The sequence below is a fragment of the Mytilus californianus genome, unplaced genomic scaffold (genome assembly GCF_021869535.1).
Source record: "Mytilus californianus isolate M0D057914Y unplaced genomic scaffold, xbMytCali1.0.p SCAF_7, whole genome shotgun sequence".
Taxonomy (NCBI): domain Eukaryota; kingdom Metazoa; phylum Mollusca; class Bivalvia; order Mytilida; family Mytilidae; genus Mytilus; species Mytilus californianus.
Window position 1 is genome coordinate 69,272,680 of NW_026262723.1, and position 18,898 is coordinate 69,291,577.

Below are 18,898 nucleotides of genomic sequence, written 5' to 3' on the forward strand. Positions count from 1 at the left end.
TCACGCAAATATGTAGTATCGCAATCAGTGTGTTACAATACCGAATAGAGTGCTTTTCTTGCATAAAAAAACATACAAGGATGAAATTATCCAGCTGGTTTCAATTAATTGAGCATTAAATAAAATAAAAAGCCGCGACAATCACACCAGACTAATAAAAATTGAACAAAAACCTGGGACCAATAGGTTTCCCTTATCGTCTCAATTGAATCACTGTGACCCAATTATTAATTACATATAAATATAGCAGTGATTTTTTGAAATAAAACAGACCGAACTCGCATTCTTTTATATAAACAAATTTTTGTCCATCTTTTATTAATTTATTGGTTTTTTTTATTTGATTGATTCACAATAATTCACCTTCAATACATAATTTAAAGACTAATTTTATGCACTGTGAATCAAAAGTTACAAGTATATTCGTTGACCCGGGACACCGAAATTTAAATGATGGTTGAATTCTTCCAGCAGTTAGAGAAAACGAAGCAAAACAAGCAATAAACAAAATTTAAAAAAAACTATTCACAAATCACCCATAAATTATGATTAAATAGTCAGTAAATGAATGACATAAGGATAAAATAAACAAAATCCAAAATATCTTGAATTAAAGATTTTTCTTTTGTCCCCTACTATGAGAAGTCTACTTGCAGTGCATGCTACCAGAGACATGTTATATTCATTTGCATAGACTAGAGGCTGGGACTATTATACTAGTTAGTATAATAGTCTCAGGATAAACTTGCAACTTTTCTTTTTTCCTCCGTAGTTGTTATGTGTGACGTCATGAAGTCATAAATCTAAATTTAGTAACATTTTCATATTGAGCACCAATATACATATAAGGCAGCAACCATTTGATTTTCTGGGGGGGGGGTGGGGGGGAGGCTATGGATTTTTTTTCCGGACAAACTTTGGCGAAAAACAATCTATTTTTTTGGCGACAAGTCGAAAACAATTTTTTTCTTTCAATTTTAGCATTACATATAGTGGCAGCTGAGGGTGAAACAATTTTTTTTTCTAAGGGTCATAAACAAATTATTTTTTTCTCCAAAAACTGGAAACAAACTTTTTTTTCCAAAAAATTTCAGATAAACCCTGTCAGATGCAAATATAAACCATACTACACCTTACAATCATTTTATACACTCACTATAGTTCTGACCTAATCATAATAAAATGCACTGCACTGGGCACAGTTTGTTACAACCACAGAGGTTGAACCATGAACAATTGGGGCAAGTATGAACACAATTTTCAAGCTTGATACAGCTCTTAATTTGGATTGTGATAAAATAATTGACACAGCATAGGTTTCGGACTCCAAATGAATGTGGTCTAAGAATTCAAAAATACATTTACCTATACCCTAATATCCAAAATCTAAAATAAGTTAGAATCAGCATTTCAAAGAACTCAAAAAATTCAATTTTTTATTTTTTTATTTTGGACCCTTTGGACCTCAATTTGAACTAGTTTGTTAACAGGGCTAAAATCTTTTTTTTAACCTTTATTCCTAAACTGTTAGGGCAATAACCACAAAGTGCAATGACCCCAAATTCAATTCATACCTTCCTTTTGTGGTATGGGACCTTGTGGTTTTATTTCTTTGAGATCTATACACTTATACTCAAGTTATTGTCTGGAAAACATGTCTACAGACCACAATGACGACATATCCACACCATTATAAAATGGCAAAAGTTTTGCAGTCTATAAAAACTTAATGTTGACCACACTTCAAAAAAAGGCCATGGTCAGATGTATCTCATCAAACAATCATATTCACATTACAATCATTCTGTACACCATACATTGTTGACCTAGAGAATCTGACCGAGAACAGACCAAATCATGGAACCTAAATGATGACCAAATGGTGCAGGATAAGCCACTCAAATTAACAAATTTTTCATAAACCTTTTTCTTATCCCAATCCATGCAATGTGATACAAAATATATCTCTTCATGTGAGAAATAGATCACAGGCAATAACCATAAGAGAATTAATTGTCCTTATTATACATAAAAACTGTCAAATTAATTTGAAAACAAATAATGTACACATACCCTTAAAAATGGAATCAAGATAATGTTCATATGCCAGATTAAACCAGACCATAAGGCAACTGCATACAAGATATGGATTAACTCATTCTTCTTCAGTCTTGATTATGAAGTTTTATATCAGGAGCATCCACTGCTAGATCTGTATCCCTGTGTTTTGTATCTGATGAGCCTTTATATAAACTAGATCATTTTAGAATTCTAGATCTATTTAAAGACTTGGCAGCCAATCAGGTAATCAGCAAGTCCAATGAACATTTCTGTCATGTAATTCCTAAGTATCATTTGTGTCAAGTCTTGTTTAAACTAGCAAAGAAGTTTCTGTGACATTTAAAACTCAAAACATGATGTTGAAAGATACCGAGAGATGGACATATAAACTGACACAGAGATATGTCTTGCGTTTTTTGGTGTATAATGCAAATGTTGAAATTAAATTGCAATATTTAAACTTGTTATCTATGCAATGAACAATGACTGACGGTTAAGGGCAAAATAAAAACACCATGGAAATGCTAATGCTTATAAAACTGCATACCCAACACCATTGACTTATCAATTGGTTCCTTGTTAAACTCTGAAAGTTTCAAAGTCCATGAACCATGATAAGGAAGTAGGACCAAATAATCTCTATGAAAATGAGACTTGCAAATGCCAATACAACTGCATACCAAATATCAGATATTAGTCACTCATCTTAAAACTGATCTAATCACAAATCACATGTAAATAATGCAAAACATTCAGTCAATAAACCATGACTGAGGCTGGAGCTGAAAAATCTCTATGGAACTGAGATTTGTCAATGCTTATACATCTGTATACCAAATATCATTGACATACCACTTATAGTTCCCTTTCAATTGACCTAATCGCAAACTTATACATATAAACTAATTAAACGTTTTAAGTCGACTATGACTGAGGGAGAGAAGCAAAATAATCTCCTTAGGAATAAGATGTTTCAATGCTTATATAGCTGCATACCAAATATCATTGACCAGTATCACTAGTTGTTTTCTTTAACTTGAACTTATCACAATCAAATACATTGTTGAAGCTGCTGCTTATGGAAAAAGCATGCCCAAGTCTCGCTTTTTCAACTTCGTCCATACCATACAATAAATCAGCTGTGTGTTACCCTTGACCACAGAAACCTCTTCCCCCTTTATTTGTCATTCAGACTCAAATAAAATATAAGATAGGTTTTCTCAATTAAATTTTTATTTACCTATTTATTTATATCATTATCATGCATCATAATATAAAATACCCAAATGAAACCAGACCCATTCTGCTCCATCAAGTGTGTACAAATACCAAAGAAATTGTAATAATAATAAGTTTTTAGTCCCTTTATAAGTAAAAGGAAGAAAAGGATCTGCATCATGGGTAAGGTATCATTGGTTAAATATTACAATTATACAAAATAACTGAAAGCGCTGAGGATTCTTTTTAGTTTCTTGATACCAGTTCCCAGACTAGCTGTTTAAATAGAATTTAGAAAATCAATTTTAATATCCTGAGGTCTTAAAGGAATCTTTTTTTTGCTCAATATTAAACTTGGTGCTTTCCAATACTTTTAAATACCAAACTTAAAATAAATTTATATAATTCCATAAAATATATGAATCCTCAGTTTGTCACATACAAAGAGGCATTTACAAATATAACAAGGAATACAATGGTAAATACTAAGATAAAAAATGCATAAAAATACATGAATCAAATTCATTTATGAGGTGTACTCAATTTATTTACTGGGTTATTTAAATAAACTAATATCGTGATCCATGCAAAAATTATTATATCACCAAGGAAATAGTTAACTGCATTTCATTAAACATTTATAACCCCAAGCTCTTATATTGTATATAAGTTTCTTTATAATTCCTCCCAATTTCTAACCAAAGTCAATTCTTTATATCAAAGTAGGATAGTTATTTAACAATACATGTATGATATAAATATTTTTTTTTATTATTTTCTTGGAACCAGAACTTTTTGCCCAGGAAGTAATAAGTAATTATTTCATATAAAATAAAAAGAGGAGATATGATTGCCAACGAGACAACTCTGCACCAGAGACCAAATGACATAGAATTTAACAACTATCAGTCACCTACAGCCTTCAACCATGAGCAAAACCCATACCCATAGTCCATATCCTTTAGGAAATGTGCCATAGTCAGCAAGTATATCATCTGTTTGCTCATCTGTCTACAACTTCCAATCACAATTAAAAGGATTGAATTGTTTTTGCCTAAACTTTCAAATAATCTTCAGTATCTGTTGGCATTGTGCACATTTTTTTCACATCCAAAGGTTGCCCAATCGAAGAATGGACTTTTCCATTTATAAAATTTTATTACTCATATTGAAGGATAGGTTGGTTCAGCTGATAAGATAAGAACATAGATTTAGTTAGAGCAAGATTCTGCATTTATAAATCTTGTAATTTGGTCAATCTTCAATGACCACTTCAATATTTATGTTCATTCATTTTTCTTTTTTATCCACTAAGAAGAGTTAAAAGCATAATAAATGTCTGATCTCATTATGTAAATTTATATTTTGAATTGCATGTATAATCAAAATATATAAACTCAATCATACTAAGGCTTGTTGTAACAAGATTTGACAGTAAAAACCACTAAAATCACATAAAAACCACTAAAATCAGATAAAACCAGATAAAACACAAATCTTGTTATAGCAAAGCCTTATAAAATTTACATTAAAGCTACAGTGGTAATATATATCAGTGTGAACCCCAAATTTATTTTGAATTTAAGTCATTAAAATTTTGTCATAATGAGATCCAACTACTAAAAACATAATTAAAAACAAATATATTTGAACCAACCTATCCTTCACATGATAAAATGGTGGTATGAGAAGCTTCTTTCCCTTTTTTTCAAAAACTTAGGAGGTCCATTCATTACAATTGAGAACCCCAAAATTTCATTATAATAAAATAAAATACACACAGCCATTAGATACAGAAGATAATCTGAAAGTTTAAATGAAAACCTTCCAATAGTTTATAAGCTGTGGATGAGAGATGATGATGGACAGACAGACAGACAGACAGACAAATCTTCTTTAATAACCTTTTTATGCTCAACATGAGTGCAGATGGGCATGGGATTTGGTCCTGCCCTGGGTCATATCAAAGAATTGAAAATTGGTATTTGATGCTCCCCTGATAAGCATTCGGCAATTAGGAGTAGGAGCAAAGACTGGTCAGCTGGAAGTCAGAATAATGTGTTCAGGTAGGGTTAGATGTCTTGTGCAGACTTTTACATTATGAACTAGCACATTAAAAAAATCTTGCATTTTTAATTATCCATCAATCCTTCAAAATCAAAACTTCTTTTACAGGATCCTGGTTATACATGTGGAGGGGGGAGGTAATTGTTTAGAAGCTGAGTACAATTAAGCCTCAAAAATCAAACATTAAAATATAAATAATCATAAATGAGAAAAAATATAGAAATCAATCACACAAAAATGAAAAAATATGACAAACTGCAAAAACTATGTAATTATTTTCACTTGAGTGGCCTCAGATGCTGAATAATGCATTTATAATATATAAACAAAACCAATAAATAAAACTGACAGCCATTAATTTGTATGAATGTAAAGAATGCAGAGTCAAAACAAACCATCTAACTATTAGTAAACATTTTTATTTCTAGTTCATATTGCACCAAAAACTCAGTACTTAAATTGTTTAATAGGGGATTTGTTTTATTCCCTTTTAGTGTTTGGCCATCAAAGTCCTACTTAATAGGTTTCTAACCAGTATCTTGTGAAACCATACATCATACCTTTGGGACCTCTCAAATAACAATAATTTCACAGTTTTTTTTTATATTTCTTCAATCACAAAACAATAATTGAATGCAAGAAAAAATAATGAAATAAATATTTATAATTTGAATAATAAAGCATTAAAAATTAATTGCATTTATAATTCATTCTGCTTATAAGACAAATATCTGCCAATTTTTTTACAAAAGATAGCAACAGTTCATCCAATGGTTTGCAGGATTGTAGTCTGAGGATTTTACCATACAAGGAAGGCAGCAACAGCAACTCTTTCGACTGAAAAAGAAACAAAGTTAAATTTCAATTGTTGATTCTTAATTTTAAAATAATCTAACAGGAATAAAGAAACAGACATCAGTGTATGTTAAACAGTTTGTTTATTACTTATATTGATTACTCAAAAATTTATAGTATCAAAAATATTCGATTTTATTGTTATCTCCCCTTCATAACTTCTTCAGATCTAGTATCTGCGTTAAAGGGTACATTATTTTAAAATGAAAAGATTGAATACTGATTTTTTTTAATTGTAAATTAAAAAAAAATATATATATTGAAATCTATTTAGTGTCATTCATCACACTATAACATAAACACTTTAAAGTTGTATGTTGATGAATAAGTTCTCACCTTATAACAGCTTTATCCCAGCAAGTAACCCAATGGAAACCTGATGCTAACCTGGAATATAAAAGTAGTCAGTTATACTAAACTTTCCTAAAAAAATTTATTACACATGTACTAAATTTAAAATTGCACTAGGATAACAAAAAATCACGGAAAAAATATTTGGTATTCTGAATTATAAACTGAGTTTTATATTTACCAAAAAAATTCAACCGGTATCTCATCAGTGTAAAATTATTTTTTTGGTACTAAAGAACCTTATGAAATTGATTTCAAATATTATATTACTAAAACGATGCTTGATTACCTACCAACATGTTAACAATATCAGACATCCAAGTCTTACTCCCAACACCATGAAAACATCATCATTATAACAACCTAAATATAAAAAAAATTAAAAAATAATTACTTGTTTTACAGATCAATCTGTCTCTAAGAAGACTAACAAAATAATGCTATGTTTCATTTATTAAAACCTGTTATACATTATCATCTTCACTATATAAATTTTTAAACTGCAAGAGATAGAAATTGACCTTGTGCAAGTGCACGTATATGTATAAGACAATGGTTTTGGAATATTCAATTACAAAATCGGATGGTTTTGTTCTCTTTTGATGGTTCTTAAAATAATTTTCATAACAGCGTAGACAGCCCCAATACTTATGTTGGTAATAATACTAACTTAATTACTGTAAATTCAGAAACTATTGCAATGTTTTTATTATTGCGAAAAATGCAACATGGTTGTATTGGCAATAATTTAAACTAGCATTTTGAAATTTTTTATATGAATTAAACAGGATTTTTCTCAATATCGCAAAAATTAAAATCGCATTTTAGTCTAAAATTACAAAATCGCAATTAATGAATGGTTATTATTTATTTTGAATTTATTGAACCATAAAATTAATTATTGACTCTTCACATTGAATAATTATGTAAAATGTGAAGAGTCAAAAATTAATTTTATGGTTCAATAAATTCAAAATAAATTATAGCCATTCATTATAAATAAATTTCTATCAAAAATAAGGCTCAAAGAACTTTTTATATTATTTATATTAACCATAACGTACACGGATGTTGGCGTATGAATATACAACGTCAGAGTGGGCGTGTCGCCATAAAAATTGACAACATTGAAAATAAAAGTAATACTTTTAACCAATCAGAAGACAGTAAATACACCAAATTTATTTATTAATAATTGCACGCAATAATTTCTGAAGTTACAGTACCTTTAACTTGTTTGCCATTGGCTATCGATAACAGTGATTTTACGCTCACTCAGTCTGGCAGAGGCCTTCCAATAGGAATTTAAATAGAATAAAAGAGCAAAGTACATGTAGGCACAAGAGAAGAAAAAAAGAAAATAATTATTTAACATTTAAATCAACACACAAGGTTTAGTCCTCTGCTAGTAATTCATACTATTTGGCATTTAGAACCTTTGGCGACCCGTTTTTAAAATGTCTATAACACATTCAATGTGACAAGTGGGGTTACAGACAAATTTTCACCTTATCTGACCCAGTCAATAGATAACATAAGAGCGCCAAGAAATCGTCTTGTCCACGCTTTTATGAAAATAATTCTATATCAATTCAATATTCAAACAGTTACAGACTTTGCATAAAAATTTGTTCAACCCACATAAGTTTACAAATTCATTGATAATAACTTGCATACAGTTGGTTTCTATCCAACACAGCTCACTCGATACCAGACAGAAAACAAATGTAAGACAAGATACTCTAAAAATCATACACTGATAGAAAAGAACCCTTAAAAAATAATGTTAAATGCCTATATATATTTTATTACCATAAAATTTGTGGATATATAAACTTACCACATATTTTTCATGGTAAAGCCTCTGACTTGGTGAAGATTAAATTGACCATCTCCCTTAGAGCTGCTCTCCAGGCTGACAAGGTGGCTCTCCTCATCATCTTAACATCTTTTTTTTTTAAAATATAGTTTTATACATTAAATATATCAGATGCATTTCCAATAAATCTCCTTTCTTGAAAATTTCAGCAAATAATTGTTAATGACCCAAGATTTCTCCCACCCTGCATACTTATTATCTAGAGCTCTGCTTACATTTATTTTTTTTTATTACAGAGCTCTAAATAATAGTCAATATTAGCTAGTATACATCTGATATCAAAAAAAAAATGTACAAACATGAATATCCAAGTAGATGAAAATCCTAACATTGAGGGAATTTCAAGTATGTGGAGTTAAACAGGGGTATAATAAATTGCCTCCCTTTGACCCAAATTTCACCCTGTTCGGACTCCACATCCTTATTATATCAAACAAAATAAATAAAATAGTACAATTAAAATTAAAAAATAGATTGATAACAAAAATCTAACACATTTCAATAAAATATTTCGTACTGACCGACTTATGGTGGTAGAGTGGTCCTATAAGTAGTTCAACTACTGTATCACTAGCCTGTCAACACTGAGAACCCTCACATGAAATGTGTAACTTCATTCTTAATTTGACTAGGGTTTACCGTTTCCCTGATGAAGGTGATGTTTTCACCAGGCACTCTGGCTGTCTCCACAAATAAAAATTTACAGCCAAAATTATAGTAAATCATGTTAAAGTGGTGTTTAACACCAAAAATCAACCAATCCAATTTCAACCAGATGTTCTTCAACTATGCCTTTTGTAAAATTATTCTTTAAAAAATATCACCTTGGTTACAAACCAAAATCAGCTAAAAATTACAAAAAAAGTGCAAAAAATATATTTCTAACTTCTTAACTTCATTAATTCCTCTGCATTCACTAAGAGCACCCTTGTCACATATCTTAAAGATATTAAAATTAACATGAAAGAAAAGGTTGTAAGGGGATATATTTACTGCAGACCATTATTCATCTTTTTAGTTTACACAAGAGAGGCATTTGCTATTGTAAGGTATTTTGAAATGTTGCTAAATAAAACAAAAATAATTAAAATTTTTGCTAAGAAATTTAGTGGGAATATTCACATCCGCAGATTTAATTGCATTAACTACATGTATAAAGTAACTTGTAAAATTTGAAAGTATCTCAAATCCTAAAATAACAAAAAGATGGCAAAAATATATACATTACAATTTGCAAAACAAAATACATTTCAATAATTGAACTTTTTTTTTCTTTTTTCTTTCTTTTTCTTTTAGATTATCCATTCTTAAACTGCTGGAAGTGTTTTGACTAGACATGAGTATAAAGGGAAAATAGAAAGAATTTTTGTAATGTCAAATACAAGTTAATCTACAACTTCCAATCTTGTTGAAAATGGAGAATCTTTACATATTATTTTTTTTTTTTTTTTTGTAAAAAAATTATAAACATTTTCTCAAGCATACACAAAAATAGTCTGAATTACATTCTTTACTGTTGCAGTTATATCACACAACCATTTTATGCAGCCACAGTTATCTGAAAAAGAAATATACATTACTCATGAACATTGAAATAATATTTAATGCAAAACAATTATTATTAACTGAGCATTACAATTATAATGTATAGAACATTTCTTTTTCTTTGTTATAAAGTGATTTGTTGACATAAATTTTAAAGTACCAGTATTTCTTAGCAATAAAAGGATGAAAAACAAGTCATTGGCTGATGTCTTGACAAATATCTTTTTAACATTGTTTTATAGCTATATATAGTATATCAGGCTATTAACATACTTGATTGAATTTTCTAACATTTAGTCATGTTGAACCTTTATAGCTAACTATACAATATAGGTTTTGCTCATTGTTGAAGGCATAGGGTGACATTTAGTTGCATCCACATCATTTGGTCTCTGGTTGATAGCTGTCTCATTGGCATACATACCACACTTACATATTTTCATATATGGGGACAACTATAGATAACAAAAAACTGAAATCCCAATATTTCGCATTATACATTATACTTTTTGACTTCCCTTATATATCTTTATATCTCCTCCTAAATTGTTTATTCAACTATAAGTAAAGAAGACATTAATATATAAGATCTACATCTGTGCCTAACAAAAATCTTGGGCTTTAAAATGCTCTTGGATGAAAAGTTCATAAATCTATGTATTGATTCTTACCATAAAAGTCAGCTCTAATGCCAACTCCCAGCTTCAATCCTTACAGACAAGCTGTGATGCTAACCTGAAATATAAAATGATAATTTCATTAATAAAACCCTGTAACTCGGAAACGTAAAATCTAAAATTTATAAAAATCGAAAGGGAGCTCATGTCAATAGATATAAACAATTCACCACAATTTCTTGCAAGTTGGTGAAAGCATTCTTGAGTTTTGTCCGAAAACTGGAAAAACCCCTTTTTTAATGAATAAAACCCCATAACTCGGAAATGTAAAATCTAAAATTTATAAAAAAACGAAAGGGAGCTCACGTCAATAGATATAAACAATTCACCTAAGTTTTATGCAAATTGGTTAAAGCGTTTTGAGTTAATGTCCGACATGTTGACGACGGATGGACAGTAGGACAGAGGTATAAAATAATACGTCCCGTAAACGGGCATGTAAAAACTGTTTAAAAGGTTCTTTGTTGGTATTATGTATGTATATTGAATAGATTGAATGATTGGTTGTTGGTTGCTTAAGGTCCAGTGGCAAATCATTAAATAGAAATAGTCTTAAAATGTGTTATATATGTCAAGAACATATGGATGAGACAGCAATCCAACAAGCCAACACTATTTTTATGTAAACAATTCAGATCCTAAACTTTACTCTTATTTGGTTACTGATATAATAATGAGTAGATTCCTGTAAAAAATCTTTTTAAGCGTTCAAATCTTGTTTTTCCATAAAATATTTATAATACATTTGAGTTTTCCAAAACAGGATTAACATACTGGTACATACCTTTGTATTAGCTGTATAAGACCACCAAGCCTTATTCTCACACCATGAAAACATGTCTCAGAAAGAACCTGAAATGAAATTATAATCAACACATTATACATTTTGTATCAATTGATGTTACCGATAACCTAAAATTTACTAAATATTGTTCTGATTTCTTATTGCAGGTAGACAATTGTATAAAATCATTTTTTTTCTAAATCAATATAAAAGATAGATAAGTAAAAAAACGTCAGATTTAAATTTAACTGCACAAAAAATATCTGAATATTTTACAAAGTTATCTCCCATTATATGCAAAATCGTGTTTTAAATTGTACTGGTTTTTTCTTGAAGTTTAATGACTATTTTTAGGATTTACTATTGATATTTTAATAGAAAATCTTGTTCATGTATCTTGTATCTTTAAATACTAAACTGGTAAATTAATTCATCAATGGTGTTTTAAATGCAATATTTCAGAAGGGTCTGTTATCTTAAAAGATCTGGCTAAAATAAACTTGCCTTTCCTATTTTCATGGTAAAGAGTCAGACTTGGTTGAAGATTTAATTGACCATCTTCCTAAGAGCTGCTATCCTAGCTGAAAAGGTGGTTCTTCTCAATATCTTATTGTCAATCTATGTTGTGTCCATTTGTTTTTAGAAAATAAAGTAACATACATAAAAAAATATCAGATGCACTTTCAATTAATAAACTTTTTGAAAAATTTCACGTAATTATTTTAAGTGACACATAATTTTTCCCACCCTAAATTTCTATTATCTAGAAAACATCTGATATGTAAAAAAGTGCATAAATGTGAGTATCCAAGTAAATAAAAATCTAACATTGAGGGAATTTCAAGTATTTGAAGTTAAACACAGTATAATAAATTACCTCCCTTTGACCTAAATTTCACCCTGTTAGAACTCCACATCTTTGTTATATATAACAAAAAAACATAAATAGTATACCGGTAATCAAAATAAAAAAATTATTTAATTACAAAATTTAAACACATTTCAATAACATATTTAGTGCGGATGTAGTAATGGTGGCTGAATGGTCAAAGTAGTTCAACTACTATATCACTAGCCTGTCAACACTCTGAACCCTCACATTGTAGGTGTGTTTAACGTCAATAGTTGCAAGTTTCTCTGTTGAAGGGGATGTTTTCACCAGGCTGTCTCAACAAATAAAAACTGGCAGCCAAGATATAGCAAATCATGCTGAAAGTGGTGTTAAATACCAAAAATCAATCAATCTACTTTCATCAAGATATTCTTCAACTATGCTTCTTGTAAAATATTCTTAAAATAATATACCCTTCGTTATAAACTCAGCTAAAAATGACACAAAGGTGAAAAAATATATTACAATTTGCAAAAATAAAAAACATTTCAATAATTGAACATTTTTTTCTTTTTCTCTTTTTTCTTTTCTTTTTTTTTAGATTCTCCATTCTTAAACTACTGGAAGTGTTTTGCCTAGACATGAGAATGAACAGAAAATAGAAAGTAATTTTTGAAATTTCAAAGACCTATTAACCTACAACTTCCAATCTTGTTGAAAATTGAGAACCTGTACATAATTTTTTTTATTTTTTGTAAAAATTATAAACATTTTCTCAAACATACACAAAAATAGTCTGAATTACATTCTTTACTGTTACAGTAAAATCACATAGCCCTTTTATGCAGCCACAGTTACCTGAAAAAGAAATATACAGAATTAAACATAATTGTCAAAATCTGAAAATTGAAACAATATCAAATGCAAAATAATAAGTAACTGGTCATTATAATCATGATTCATAAAACCTTTCTCTTACTTTGTTTAAAAGTGATTTGCTGATATATTTTTTGAACTACCAGTCTTTATTAGCAGAAAAAGATGAAAAACAAGTCAATGGTAGATGTCTAACATATTTTTTTTTTTACATATTGTTTTTTTTTGTATTGGTTCTTACCATAAAAGCTCCAATGCCCACTCCCAGCTTCAATCTTTACAGACAAGCTGTGATGCTAACCTGAAAAATAAAATGATTAGTCATTCAAGATTGTTTAAAAGGATCATTTTCGATATACTGTATGTATATTCCATATTTTGAATGATTGATTCATTTGATTGTTGGTTGCTAAATGTCCAGTGGCAAATTATATAAAAGTCTATAAATATGTAATAGAAGTTGAGAACAGCAAACCAGCATCCCAACAAACTTTTACATAATCAAATCAGATAATTAAATTTACTCCTTTAAAGGCAATTAAAGAAAGCAAAGACTTCTTACCAAACTCCTACATACCTTCACGCTTAGAGCACATGCTATTTCCAAATACATTATAAATACTTTTTCTTTTTTCAAAACAGGACTAATTTAACATACTGGTACGTACCTTCATATTAGCTGTATTAGACCACCAAGTCTTATTCCCACACCATGAAAACATATCACAGAAGAACCTAAAAAGAATTAAAAAAGACACATAATATATTTTACAAATCCATTTCTCTATAAATATAAAGTCACTATATAATGTTCTGATTTCTTACAAAATGTACACAATAGTATCAACACAAGTTTGTAAGATAAACTGTTGACAGAGATGTCTAGCCTAGCAGCGGAAAATGAAAAACATCTGATGATTAGCAACATTGCTAATTAATTCGATATTTTGGTAGTAATGCAAATAAATACAAAATGTCATTGATCTATAGCAAGGAGTAACTATTAACCTGACTAAACAGAAAACTTGACATAATAAAAATAAAACAAGTCAAAGGTTTTTGTTTGGAATTTAACTGCACAAAAGTGATGTGCAAATTTAACAGTTATATCCCATTGAATGAACAAATCTTGCTGTTAATTGTACTTGTCGCCCCTTGAAGTTTTAAATATTTTGATCGAAAATCTTGTTCAAGAAAATGGTAACTTAAATTATAAAACTTATTAAAATTAATACATCAATGGTGTTTTGCATGCAGAAGATCAGAAGGGTGCTGGCGTGTTGTCTTAATATGCACTTCTTGTCGAATATTTCTAGAAAATGTATACAAATATTTGGCTTAAATAAACTTGCCTTCTTAATTTCTTGGTAAAGCCTCAGACTTGGTTGAATGATTTATTTGATCATCTTCCTTGGAGCTGCTATCCTGGCTGCTTTCAAAGGTTTTCCATCATAGTTTTTTATGCTAATCAGTCCACTGAATCCATTTTATCTAAGTAATGAAATGTCCTTTCCATTGTACATTATAAAATGTACAATAGTCACCAGAATGTTCCAAGGCATCTCACATTATTTTTCCAATCATGGAAACTGAAGAAATTCTCAATTTGAAATACAAATAATTTATTAAATTCATTTAAAAAGTACTGTAAAAATACCAGACATGCTTTTAAACAGGTAACTTGTATTCTGTACCCCACAATTTCTTCCACTCATTAAAAGTATATTTTAGAACTATATTTACATTTTTTTTTATTTACAGAGCTCTAGATAATAGCTTTTATATAAGTTACCAGACATCTGATATGAAAATACTTATACAAATGTAAGAAAAAAAGTACAGTGTAGTAATAGTATAATAAACACATATAAATCAAAATTTTTTAAATATTTTGAAGCATAGTTCAATCAAAAATATCTCATTTTCAAGGTTTACTACTCATGTACATAGTAGTCATGTATAGTCCCAAAATTTGTAAAAGCCTCTATAGATTTGTAAACTCTCTGTAAATTCCAAAAGATATGAGTTAAAAACTATTTATTTTACCTTTGATGAAAAATTACTTAGTTCCCAAGTCAGGAAAAAAATTATCAATCAATTCCATAGTACCAAGTGGACAACTTATATATTTGTACAATCATTGTGTGAATTAAGTTAAAAAGATTGAGATTGAAAACTGCAGGAGTTGATTACACAAAATCAGTACCATCTTTGAAAATTTTGGAAAACAACCATCAAGATCAGACTTAAGGGAAAAATGGGAGGAAATTCCTCAAACAATTTCATAGAGGCAGGTACACAACTTCAAAATGTACGCAATTATTCTGTGAAGTTTCAGTGGTACAAGAAAAAGAAGCTGAAATGAAAAAAAACAAATATGATGCAAAATGATATTACATGTATCAAGTATGAAATCTTTAGATTTAATAAAAAAATTTAGAAAGAAAAAATTAAGAACCCAAGAAATGATATAAATACTGATTCTTTATAATAAAAATTAATTTCAATACTTTATAATTTAAATTAATTTCAAAACTCAAATGGCACGTAATACTTCAATAAAATAGATTGTTACTTTTTACTTTAGTTTTATACTTGAAAGAAAAATAGTAGCAAAATTTACAATTGAAAAAGTAAAATTTTTTGTTCCCAGATTATTTATGATAGCATTTTTGATTGGTTATATCAAAATTTGTTTTATGTAAGATTACTTCCAATGACTTTTGTCAGAAAAAAAGGAAAATCACTGATATCTTGACAATAATGGACTGAGGCAAGGTTACTGCACTCTCCTGAATCATTGGTTCCTTAAATGGATAAGAACCAGAAGCAGCCAATATACAGACTTACAGGAATCAGCTCTTTTTTGCTACGGGAAAAGAAAACAGATTACCAGTTAAATCTAAAATAGTCTGGTTATCTTTAACTTTTTTAGTGATTGAATCCCCAAAGTCTGAAACAGGGTCTAATATAAATCTAAAACTGCTTGGTTAACAGAACTGATTGTATGCTATCGCTCAGGCAAAAATAATCACGTATATAATGCCTACCCATGTTAAAATTACAATAAAGTATAGCTTGCAACAGTTATTTCTTAATTATTATGGGCTAATGGAAAACTCCTTTGAACTAATGAGGCTCAAGTTGGATCCCTGTTAAAGAGTCAAGCTCTTAGATTACTCTTTATCTGGCCATGAGTTTCAAGAAGGATCCAATGAAGAATAGCTGCAGTCAGTTATTGATAATTGGGTTTTACTTATTTTATTTTTTTAAAGTATTTTATGATGGCAAGTGCTTTACCTATATTGTAATTACCAAATTTGAAAAAGATAGAATGGTTTGATACAAAGGAGCAAATTAATTTATGTTGTAATTCAAACGGTATGATAGGGTTAAGATCAGTCTAATATCTTTTTCAATAAAAGATATAAATATTATAAAATGAGCTATATTTCAACAAACTTAGGATTTGAAATTTGAAATTTTTGTGTTGTACAATCTACTCCTTTTCATGTACACATGATAAATAGAATAAAATAGACCAGTTTTCAGCTCCTTTTTTGTGATCTTGAAATGATCCTGCTCACTGTCAATACTTTTGATTGCAAAAAAGAAACATTGTTTCAAGAAGCTGGACAAAATTATCCTTTAATATATTGATCATAGAATGGCTTGGGAAGTTAAAAAGATTAATTTTCTATTAAACAGGAAATTTTTACAAAGAAATGCTTTAACTCAAGACAATTTAATTTTACAAATTACGATGAGCAATTGTTAAATGGGACTAACAAGTGAAATTAAAACATTAATACCAGTTGTCAATTATGGTCTCATAATAATGAAGTTATCATTAAATGTCTGGAATCTATGGATGAAAACCTAGTGTTGAAGGTGAGAGTTGAAAATTAACCCAAGGTTGAGAAGCTTGAAGCAAAGGGAGATAACTACTGTAAGATATCGGGATTGATAAGTTAGATAACTCTTCACTTGGAGATGATGATAGTTTCAGATAACTCAAAATGAAGTTTTTAGGGTATTGGAAATCATTATAAATTTCGTTGGTCATCAACGAGATTGATTTTCTCCCTTGAATCGGTACCGCGAAAGTCAGAAAAGCAATCAAGTTGAGATGACCAATGATAATCTGTTTATCACTATTTTGCTTATGACGACGTTGAAATTTACATTGACAATGGCACGTGCAGCCTTAGTTTCTAGAGATACTTTCCATATCTTTCTACTATGCTGAGAAAGGAAATTATTAGTAAGATCAAAGGAAAATTCAGTAAAATAGTGATAATAATGTATATATCATAGAAATTTATTATTGTTCACCAAATATTAAGACTTGTACAAGCTTTCAGTCATGTAAGAATTAATAACCTTTGCGATTATGTTTATAACTCTATAATAAATGTAGATTAAACATCCAAATTCTTTTTTGTATGGCAGAATTTTCGTTATGGCTTGACTGTTATAAAAATGTATTTTTACTTCTTTATTATCTTAATAGCTATCAGTGCTTTAAAGATGTAGATACCCAGAAACAATTTTGAAGAAGATAAAGTATATCTAAAAAACTTTTGGGATCATTTTCCACTTCCCCTGAATTCAACTTATTTTACGAGAATATGTTATCTAGTTTTCCATTTCCAATACATCATAATGTGTCAAATACAATTTAGATTTTGATTTTGATTGAAGATATTCATTTTCAATTTTGAAAATAAGAAATTAAAGAAAGTATGAAAATTGTACAGATTCAAAGTTCAAAGCAGCTTTATGCTCAAACATTTGATTATTTTTTTTATGACTAGAAATATCAAATATTTTTCATTTCAGAATTACATATATAGATTCCTTCGAATGGTAAACACCACACCCTAAATACCTAAAAACCAAAGAACCATCCAAAGAACAACTGAAACAAACAGAAGATATAACCAACCCTACTACTTAAACACCAATAAGCAACTTTGTTATGTGTTAGTAAAGACACGCAGCGCTCCAAGCATAATGTATTTCTGAAATGATCATTTGATATTTGTTAAGTCTACACCAAAACTCTGAAGATAAAGAATGTTTTGCTTCGGAACTTTGCATGCACTAGACTACGAGTTTAAATCAATTTCAAGTACTATGTTATTCTATAATCTGACAACTACAATGCTTTGAAAATGTAAAAATTTTAGGAAAATTATTATTTCACTATAAATCTTAAATTTGAATTTAAATGTCTTAGGAAAATTATTTCATTATAAATCTGAAATTCTAATTTAAATGACATCTTTTTTTTTTAACGAAGAACCAAAAAAAATGCATTTACTCATCTTTCGATTTCGCAATTTGATTAGGGACTTTCCGTTTTGACTTTTCCTCAGCGTTCAGTATTTTTGTGATTTTACTTTTTTTTTCACCACAAAAAAAGCACTGATAGACCTTTAAGCCAATGTTAAAAAAAACTTTCAATCGTTGGATCAAATGACAGTCTGTAGTGGTGAAAATACAGAGAAATTAATCATAACCAGGATAAACCTCATCTGAAGTTATTGCAACTATCATCATCTCTGTATTGATAACTTTTAATATTAAATTAACACCCCAAATATAAAGAAGGCGTTATACCCTGGGTTAATCTCCAACTTCTATATTTTGCTTCTTATGTTGTTGCACATTAATAGATGCATAATTTAACTATTGAAAATTATGGACAAATCTTTTACTGCATTCAAGAAGAAAAGATAGACATATTT

At 29.2% G+C, this 18,898-nt stretch overlaps 2 long non-coding RNA genes across 2 annotated transcripts; both read right to left on the reverse strand.

Moving 5' to 3' along the window:
* Positions 1-3,276: 3,276 nt before the first annotated feature.
* LOC127709974 (uncharacterized) lies at positions 3,277-9,065 on the reverse strand. Its single transcript, XR_007985875.1, has 4 exons — positions 8,393-9,065; positions 6,846-6,915; positions 6,538-6,588; positions 3,277-6,183 (listed from the first exon to the last, which is right to left on the reverse strand). It is a non-coding gene; the product is annotated as an uncharacterized LOC127709974 (long non-coding RNA).
* Positions 9,066-9,863: 798 nt separating this feature from the next.
* Positions 9,864-11,501, reverse strand: LOC127709981 (uncharacterized). The gene is made up of 3 exons (XR_007985884.1): positions 11,438-11,501; positions 10,648-10,711; positions 9,864-9,989 (listed from the first exon to the last, which is right to left on the reverse strand). It is a non-coding gene; the product is annotated as an uncharacterized LOC127709981 (long non-coding RNA).
* Positions 11,502-18,898: the final 7,397 nt, after the last annotated feature.